We start from the raw sequence: 10644 nt of genomic DNA on the forward strand, positions 1-10644 counted from the left end.
CATGTGGGGTAACTATTGTTAACCGTCTATGTGCAGACATGATCTGGTGGGCAGGTCTGTCAGTCAGCCCTCTCTCAGGGCAGAGCAAAAGGGGACTGGCTGATTTTCAGACCTTTGCAGAGGTAGATGAGATCAGTTTCACATGTGTCAGCTGATCACCCAAAATGAGGCCAATTGATCACTGCACCCCTAAATTCAACCAGGTAAAGCCAAGTACCACATTCACTCCATCAACAAGTTCATGCTAGATTTTAGCATTCAGTTTGTGAATTATGGGAAGGTCAGGCCTTTTTCACATCTTACTGGAGGCTTCTTTTTTAACCTTCTGGGGTCTGTTTCACAAAGGGTTAACATGTTCTGAGTAGAAAGCAGATACTCGGGGTTGTTGGTAGCAGGTTACTCAACTCTGAGTCCAAGCTCTAAGCTATTATGTTTAACCTTTACCACCTGAATTACGCACTGGCTATATTCAACATATGCATTTAATGATGTGATTGCCCAAAAAATGGAACGTGTAGCAGGCCATCTTCACACTGCCCAAATTTAATATTTTACACTTGAAAATAACATGAAAATTATTGGACATACATTAACGGTCAAAGGTTTTAGATACACTTTCTCACTTAGTGGGTCTCTTTATTTTTATGACTATTTAAATTGTAAATTCTCACCCGAGGCAACAAAGCTATGAATGAACACACATGGAATTATGTGGTAAACAACATTTTTATATTTTAGATTCTTCAAAATAGCCAGTCTTTGATGACTGCTTTGCTCTCTTGGCATTCTCTCCATGAGCTTCATGAGGTGGTCACCTGATATAGTTTTCCAAAGAACGTCCTTGTTGTGATGGCCCTGTGGGTACCTAAATAGTTTGAGTTGTTGCAGGAACGGACCCACTGGTTGGAGTGCAGCAGGCGTACTAAGTGGAAACACCTGAGTTGGTCCTTCACCCCTAAAGGCCTGGGTGCTGTACACCAGGGGGGAACGGGCTTATCTCTCCCCCTCTTGGCCACGGGTGTCCTCCAGGGTTTGGTTTTGCATTGGCTTGGTCTGCTTAAGTTTGGTTTGCTTAATTTAACACTCAACATTTACATTCAACATTGTCAACCATACACATTGACATGACTGATTTTACTGACTCAATACACTGAACTGTTAGTTTCTGTTAAGTTAGTTTAAATAAATATTTGTAAATCATTTTCTGATGTCCTTTCCATTTTTTGTCGTAAATCATGAGCCAGGTTGTGACAAGGTTCATTGAGAGACGGCCAAAGGGTTAATATTTCAGTCATCACATCAAATGGCGGCTACGTTAGGAATCTAATATATAAAACATATTTAAAGTACAATTTGTTTTTGTTTGCTACATAATTCCGTGTGTTCATTCACAGTTTTGATGCCTTCAGTGAGAATCTGTGTACAATGTAGTCATAAGCATAAAGAAATTCATGAAATTAGAAAGGTGTTCTAAAACTTTTGACCAGTAGTGTATGTGTCTAATTTTGTGCTTCCTGAACATGATCAGATTTGACCCCCATTAAAGCAAATGTAAAAATGGAAGAGGCCAGCCGAACGGTTGGGAGTCCACCACCACCACTCAGAGGCAGAAGAGATGGCCCTCAGTCACAATAGTGGGCGATCTATTGCTGAGGGCATCTCTGAGGAGACGTCTTCTGACCTGACCATCCCTCAGGACACAATAAGGTTAGGTTAGTTTCTGAAATGTACATTCATCCACCTATCCATCTTAATCTGGAGTTGACACTCTAATTCTCTTGTAAGTGTACAATTTATGATTAAAGTCACCTTTACATTATTAATTATATCTCATCGGTAAGGTGAAGTAGAGGTTTGAGTTATATAAGTGAAAAACTGTGTTGTGGGCAGTGTTGGAAAAAGAACTACACAAAAAAACATGCAAATGAAGTGGTTCACTTGTCTATGGTGAATGTGTAATTCAACACTTAAATTTGTCTGACCACTTATGGATGGTCTACTGACTCCTGTGGAGCCTTCTGTCCCAAAACTATTCCATGCAGTTGTAAATGGTCTTCATACTTCACCGGTGTTTTCATAATAGATTAGAATGCACTCAATTTAGTGTCTTTCATCATAGAATGATGATCATGACACTTTCTCTGCTGCCACAGAGAGGGAGCAGGCACAGATGCTTATTGAGGTATAGTCCTTAGAAGTGTAATCTAATAGTTGGTTATACTTTGGAGTGTGTAGCAGAATGATAGTTGGACATTTTTCCCAAACAGGATCCGTCCACCTCTGGAGCACAACTTGCCTCTGTAAGAAGTTAAACCTTGGTTCATAACTTAATATGAAAATGAGTAAACATACAATTTAAATAGAAGTATATTTGTCCCTAAAGCCCCCTGTGAAACAGCTGTACAATGTGTACTTACAAGAAAACATAAACTCCCACCTCATGACTGCAATAAAGGAATTCCGATCTCTTCAGGCAGGGAACAATATTATGTCATTAATATGAGCTCCTATTGGTGCCTGAGTAAAGAACTCACCTCTATCTGTATGTAATTTACTTATTTTGACCACTTCTTTTATTCAACTGGTACTGTAGTATGTGGATACATATATGTATTTTCAAAAGTTTCTCCTATCCTGTTGTATAAATGTTAACCTTTGTTCCTTTCTTTATTTCTTCTTCCTTTCTCCTTTCTGACCTTACATCATTCTCAATTAGTTTATTTCCTTCTTTCCTGTCCTTTTGCCCTACCTTTCTTTTTTTTTATATATCTTTCCACCTTTATTGTCCTTTTCTTTTCTATCATGTCTCCTTCGTCCCTTTCTTACCTGTGCCCTTTGATGTCTTTCCGTCCTTCATTGTGTCCATCCTTCTTTTTACATATTCCTCTGACCTTACTTCCTTGTGTTCTTCTATCATTGCATCCTTGTTTCCTAACTCCCTTCCCAAATTGTTTTGTGGGAGTGGGAACTCTGGAAAAGGTGTAGGATCCCTGTTATCCACTGGGTGTCAGCAAAGGCTAGATTTTGGCCACTGGTATGAATGCCTTCGCTCCTTTCTTGATTTGTTGTTAGTTCATCGGTTTTTTGGTGTTTTAAAAGATCCAGCACAAATTACTTGTTAACATTTTATAAATGTTTTTCCTAGTTCAAGACCTTGTAAGCATTCTATGGAGGACCGATCCTGACAAAATGAAAAATAAAAGCAGAAATATATATATTTTGTTTTTCCTTTTCCTTAAACATGCATTTTTATTAAGAAATGTAAATATTTCCTTTTTCCTTTTCCTTACACATGCCTTTGTTTTTTTACATTTTCTCGTCTCTCTTTTTCCTTTACTGTATGCATTTCTGCTTCATTATGCAAATGAGGAGGGCTGCCTTCTTCTCTCCAGCTCCTCTACTATTGGTCAATTGAAAGGAAGGAGGAGGATCCATGTGTAGGCCGAGGCTGTGTCCCAATACGGGGATGGATCCTTCCAAGTCCTTACTTGTGGGCCGATTACATCACAGCGTGGCGCAGAAGGTCTGTCAAATGCAGCCGACAAATGTGTCCTTTGCTCAATTTGAAGGATGAGTTGTGTGTATCCTTCGGGGTCCATTTTTTCCCATGATTCATTGCGGGTCGAAGCGGTTTGGTCAAACAGGGGCAGCCATGGCAGTCGCGGGGGCAGCAGACTCAGCAGAGACACTCTCTTGGCTGGCCCGAGATGTCTCTCGATCTCCCACTCCATTCTTCCCACACTCGTGAACAAAACCCCGAGATACTTAAACTCCTCCACGTGAGGCAGGAACTCTCCTCCAACCTGAAGAGGACAAGCCACCCTTTTCCGGTCGAGAACCATGGCCTCGGACTTGGAGGAGCTGATCTTCATCCCAGCTGCTTCACACTCGGCTGCGATCCACCCCAGCGCATGCTGTAGGTCTTGGCTAGAGGGGGCCAGCAGGACCACGTCATCTGCAAAAAGAAGAGACTAAATAAAGGGTCCCCGATTCCATACTCCATACCGATTCCACACTCCTTGCACCACGATGGACACAGTCGAATGCTTTCTCCAAGTCCACAAAACACATGTGGACCGGTTGGGCAAACTCCCATGAACCCTTAAGTACCCTGTAAAGGGTATCGTTGGGTTCCTCTGAGTTTGACTAATTAATACTCTCTGAGTTTGACTAATTAATACCTAACAGGTATAGAGCTGGTCCAGTGTTCCACGGTCAGGACGAAAACCACACTGCTCCTCCTGAAGCCGAGGTTCGACTATCGGCCGGACTCTCCTCTCCAATACCCTGGCGTAGGCCTTACCAGGGAGGCTGAGGAGTGTGATCCCCCTGTAGTTGGAACACACCCTCCAGTCACCCTTCTTATGAAGGGGGACCACCACACCAGTCTGCCAGTCCAGAGGCACTGTCCGCGACCACCACGCAATGTTGAAGAGAAGTGTCAACCATGATAGCCTCACAACATCCAGAGACTTGAGGTACTCAGGGCGGATCTCATCCACCCTCGAAGACCTGCCACCGCGGAGCTTTTTAACTACCTTGGTGACTTCAGCCTGGGTGATGAAAAAGTCTAACCCCGAGTCCCCACCCTCTGTTTCCACCAAGGAATGCGTGATGGCAGGATTGAGGAGATCCTCGCGGTCCTTCCACCGCCCGATAATGTCCCCAGTCGAGGTCAGCAGCCTCCCACCCCCACTGTAAACAGTGTTGGTGAAGCACTGCTTTCCCCTCCTGAGGTGCCGGACGGTTTGCCAGAATCGCTTCGAGGCCAATCCTTCTCCATGGCCTCACCAATCTCCTCCCAGGCCCGAGTTTTTGCCTCTGCCACAGCCGAGGCCGTGGCACACTTGGCCTCATGGTACCCATCAGCGGCCTCATGAGTCCCACAAGCCAACCATAGCCGATAGGACTCCTTCTTCAGCTTGACAGCGTCCTTTACTGCCAGTGTCCACCACCAGGTTCGGGGATTGCCGCCACGACAGGCACAGCAGACCTTACGGCCGCATCTACGGGCAGCAGCATCGACAATAGATGCGGAGAACATGGTCCACTTGGACTCTATGTCTCCAACATCCCCCGGAATCAGGTCAAAGCTCTCCCGGAGGGGGGAGTTAAATACATCCCTGGCCAAGGGCTCCGCCAGACGTTCCCAGCAGACCCTCACCATCTCCTCTTCCAGTGGATCCAACTCACCACCAGCTGGTGATCAGTGGACAGCTCAGCCCCTCTCTTCACCCGAGTGTCCAAAATATGCGGCCGAAGGTCTGATGATACGACAACAAAGTCGATCATTGACCTTCTGCCTAGGGTGTCCTGGTGCCAAGTGCACGGATGAACACCCTTGTGTTTGAACATGGTGTTCATTATGGACAATCCGTGACTAGCACAGAAGTCCAATAACGAAACACCACTCCGCACTACCGATCGGCCCTTAGACCGAAACGACCTGTCCCCAACCCGCAGGGATGTGACCCTCTCATCCACAGGGGTAAACCCTAACATGTAAGTCGCTACACTGTGCGTGGGCTCTGGGAAATAGTATGGACGAAATTTTATAGTTAATATATTCAATGTCTGGGCTGCAGAGATGATTCTTCACGGTAGCATGTCTTGGATTACCCTAGATTACATCTGTTTTTGACAACCACTGATAATCCACCTCCTTTGCTTTTGCTGTTCCTCATTAAATCTCTGCCTGGTCATATGATTAAAAAGCAGAGGGATGTTGGATTTGGGGGATATGATCCTGTTGCTGCAGCTCAGTGAAACACATAATACTCCATTCCAATACTCTGATCAGGTCCTTGTCAGTGCTTGAAGTTCATCTATTTTGGTTTTCAGAGATCTCAAATAGCCCATTATGATCAATTAAATAGATGGTTTAAACGTCCTCCTTTTTCCTTGTTAATTTGCTACTGCTCTGAAATCTTTTTAATTCATCTGGAATATAAAGTTGTAGTATTGGTTTTATTTTAGCTTTTAAGATGTCAATCAGCTGTTCCAGATTGTAAAAAAAAACATCTCAATGTGCTTACGCATCATAACAACTGCCCAAAAGTAAAAAAGAAGTATCTGCAAAAACCCTTCCAGCTGCACAGTATCCAAAGCTAGAAGGAAAAATTCTGCAAAGGTCTGAAAATTTTTAATAGCAATATTTCAACATGAACATAAGAAAGAACAAGTTTGAAAAGTAAAAATCAGAAGGTATCTGAAAGAATTACACCAACAAGTTACTGCCTGTCTTTTTACAGACTCATCATACAGCAGGGCACCCTACCCCCTATCGGTGAAGATGCTCCCAAGCCTCACACGCTGCTGCTGGTCAGTCAGGAAGTTGGTGATCCACTGACAGATGGAGGCTGCCACTGTAAGCATTGGTGCAGTCTCAAGTTGACTGCATCATCTGCTGACCTGTTTGCCCTGTAAGCAAACTGCAGGGGGTCCAGCAGGGGGCCTGTGATGTCCTTCAGATGCTTGGGACAGTATTGGGCATGTTACTTTAAAAAAGTAATCAATTATAGTTACTAGTAATTAATCCCAAAAAATAACTGGGTTAGTGAATTGCTCAACTATAAAAGTAACTAGTTAACAGGGAAATTGGCATATTGTGTTACTTTTTTAAAGTTTAAATATGTAAATTTAGATTTTTTTCTAGGGTTTCACAAGCCAGTGTCATAGGGTGGAATTGCATAGACCGAACTAACACCGAACATTTAATATGTACTTCACATGTACATTCTTGCCTTTTACCCCAAGGAGAATAAAGTAGTGTATGTCCTTCCACTTTGAAAATCTTTCCCTCCAGACCCGCCATTGTTGCAGCTTACATATGCTAGTTTGTCTGAGCAGGGCTGTTGTGTGCGTTTGTGATTTATTTGTAAACTAAACGGTGCCTCTGATTGGCTTACCATTAAAGCTTACTCTATGTTAGCCAATCATCATCACTTTTGCGATTGTCTTGCCTCTCCTTTCACCATAGAAAAAAAGCCCCTTTTAATTGATGGTAAAGGCGTAGCGATGGAAAAAGTAATTCATTTAATTACTCGTTACTGAAAAAATAACGCCGTGTCACGACCCTGGCTCAAGTTAGAGAAAGGGGGAATTACATTCACAACCAGATGTTGATAGGCTTAAAAATTCAATAATTTATTGTTTGGTTTTCTTTTTCAGAGGGCTTCAAGGAAGGAAAACAATTAACCAAAAGTTCCAAACATAAATATCTCCAGAAAACAAAACAAATACTAATACAAAAATAGTCAGTCATTTTCTACCGCTTATTCCATAGTGGGTGCCTATCTCCAGCAGTCTATGGGCAAGAGGCGGGGTACACCCTGGACAGGTCACCAATCCATCGCAGGGCAACACACAAACAACCATGCACACACTCATTCATACACCTAAGGGCAATTTAGAGAGACCAATTAACCTAACCTAACAGGCATGTCTTTGGACTGTGGGAGGAAGCCGGAGTACCCGGTGAGAACCCACGCATGCACGGGGAGAACATGCAAACTCCATGCAGAAAGACCCCTGGATGGGAATTGAACCCAGGACCTTCTTGCTGCAAGGCAACAGTGCTACCAACCGCACCACCATGCAGTCTGCAAGGCAACAGTGCTACCAACTAGCAAAATACAAAAATATGTACCCTAAAATTCTTTAAAACACAAGGCTTGAATGACTTAAGACCACAAAAAGTCAGCTGCTGCCGACAGCATCAACACTTAACCAAAAGAGAGAATACAAACTGATAAGTCATTTCAGAGCCCCACTAGCAGATACAGACAAGCTAGTAACACATTCAGCTTTTACCACTCTTACAAAATGTTACAACAAGGCAAAACCTCCAAAAACATCAAAAGAATAAACCACTCAGCAAAGAAGTAACCTGCTCAAACAAGACACAGCTGCACTGGTTGTTAGGCAATGCTGGCTTAAATAAGGAGGGCTCTCCAAGGATTGGTGTGGCAATCAGGTGAACGTCCTATCCAGAGAGAACAAGTTGAAACAGGAAGTGACTACACCAAAACACAGTAAGAAAAACACAGGAGTAGGACTGCACCGTGTTCCCACAGCGGAGCCAGCAGGCAAGAAGCTGCAACTGCACCTGGAATTATACAAGTGAAGACAACCAAGGAAGTCAAAACAAACTAAAAAGGCCACTGGCCATAACACGCCGTTTATTTTAATGCTGTTATTCACTGACACTAGTGCTCAAAGGATTTCATGACCACAGACATCATGGTGACACACCTGTAGTCATTTAATACTGTGATGGTGGGTTTCTTGGGGACCATGATGATGGTAGAACCATAGTCATGCCCAGAGGGAACGCCACACCTTTGATTATCTTATTGCCACTACATGTTTGTTGCACAGCAGCCTAGTCCAAGCTAAGATCAGTTACTCTGGCTTCAGCAAACACTACATTATACTCATGATGTATCTGTACAGATCAGGAGTGAGCCAGGGATTTCTTTTTTTTTTTTTACAGCATTTTACTCTGTATGTTTTGAGAGGTACATATTTTTCTTCCTAGATGAAGCCACTAAAGGAGCTACAACCAGTAATGTTTCACTTGTCTTTCTCATAGAAAGTACTCCTGGATCAGTGCTTATGTGTTCTTTTTCTGTCTCTGCTCTGTTCTCTCAAACCCCCAGTCGGTCGTGGCAGAGGGCCGCTCGCACTGGTTCTGCTCGAGGTTTCTTCCTGTTAAAAGGGAGTTTTCCTCTCCACTGTTGCTACATGCATGCTCAGTATGAGGGATTGCTGCAAAGTCAATGCTGCAAGTTACTGACTTGATGCAATCTGCTGGGTTTCCTTAGACTTTTAACCAAGTTGAATAAACTGAATCTGACTGCACTATTTGAGAGTTAGGATTAATTGGAATGCATGTACCTGACTTGAAATCTGAATGATTCCACTGAATTAACTTTGGAAAGTGCCTTGAGATGACATATGTTGTGAATTGGCGCTTTATAAATAAAACTGAATATTTGTGAACATAGGAAACATTTACCACTAGGCATAAACTGAACTTAACTGCAGTTGGGATATATGTAACTGACTTAAAATCTGTCTGTATGACTAAACTGATGATATATTTCTGTTTAGACACTGGATATGACTGTCTTGTAAAGACATTTGTTAAGGGCACTATATAAATAAAAATTGTACTAAATGTTTGATCAAACTTAATGTATAAATCTCATCCTAGTCAAGGAGATGTAGGTTTTTAGGTCAGTGCCAGATCAATAATTGTGCTTTGATTTGTGGCTTGATTTTGGAAATTGTTATTTTTCAAACTCTACTGATGTCATTGGGAAATATTTAAGTGGACTGACTGAATTTATACATTGGTTTTCTAATCATACTGACCACTTAAAGCACTTTACCCTCACACATTCATACGCCAATACACAGATTTGTAGGCAACTTAGAGTTAAGTGCCTTGCGCAGGGGCACAGCATAAAATCAATATAATGAAAATGGCGGGAATGGTGTATAATGCAAAAACTACTATCAATAAAAACTATGTAAACAAACTTTGTGACCACAGGAATTTCTTGCCAGCTGAAAAAAAACAAAAAAAAAAACCTTGAACGGGGTCAGTGGTGACTGTGATTTTGTGGTGTCAAGTCTAGGTCCTGGAGGATGCCTCTGGGTAACTGTAGGAGCTTGTGCCTCAATGTCAGGCTCACTTGGAGAGTGCCACTTGTCCTCATTGTCGTCTCCACGTCTAGAGGTAACCTGACTTGCCCGCTTCAAGAGTTGTTCATCTCTGTTGGCTTGGATGAGCTGCTCCTTTTTCTTGGGACTACGTAGCTGACAGGCAGGTGGCTCATAGTCATCTTCTGCACCATTGTCACTGCAGAAAGAGAAAGATATACGCTGAAGGCTGAATTTATCTGAATGACATGCTAAACCTTAAGTTGCATCTGACACTGACTTATAAGCTTAGAAACACAATGCTAACACTTCAGTGACATATTTTGTAACCATAATAGTTTGCAGAATAGACATCTCACCTTGAAGAGTAGGATATAGCCCCAACCGAAGTACTGGGAGGCTGGGTCCTTTCAGTGGTCCTTCCTCATCCTGGCTGTAAAAATACACATACATTTTTCCCACTGTACACAAAAATAATAAAATAAACAACATACAAAAGCAATTATGTAATTCTATAACAGTAAAGTGGTATTGGTAAAGTGGTAATGCTATAACAGCCATAAAACATGCCTTCAACCAGTTCCACAAACTAGCCTTGCAGCCAGGGGGGCTAATATAACCAGCTGGATTAATCGCAAAACAAACCAACAGATTAGAGACAATTGCAATTCCCCCCTCGTCTTTACGGCCAGTCTGTTCTATAGACAATGTAGCCTTCAGTGCTGTGATGGGAGTCTGAGTCTTTGTCAGTGACAGATTTATTAAGCCACATTTCAGATAATTACATTGAAATGTGTTTGTTGTAGCCAAATATGAAAAAAGGTAATCTTAATGAACATTTGAAAGTGTAAAACTAAATCCAGTCCAGACATTAAAATCAGCAGGAATGTTTAAACGTCATTGAGTCAGGGTCTGATTAGGGTGTTCACTGGCAAAAAATCAAATCAACAAAGCAATAGAATCCATCACCCTCAA

The sequence above is a fragment of the Girardinichthys multiradiatus genome, chromosome 13, assembly GCF_021462225.1.
Source record: "Girardinichthys multiradiatus isolate DD_20200921_A chromosome 13, DD_fGirMul_XY1, whole genome shotgun sequence".
In the NCBI taxonomy this organism is placed as follows: domain Eukaryota; kingdom Metazoa; phylum Chordata; class Actinopteri; order Cyprinodontiformes; family Goodeidae; genus Girardinichthys; species Girardinichthys multiradiatus.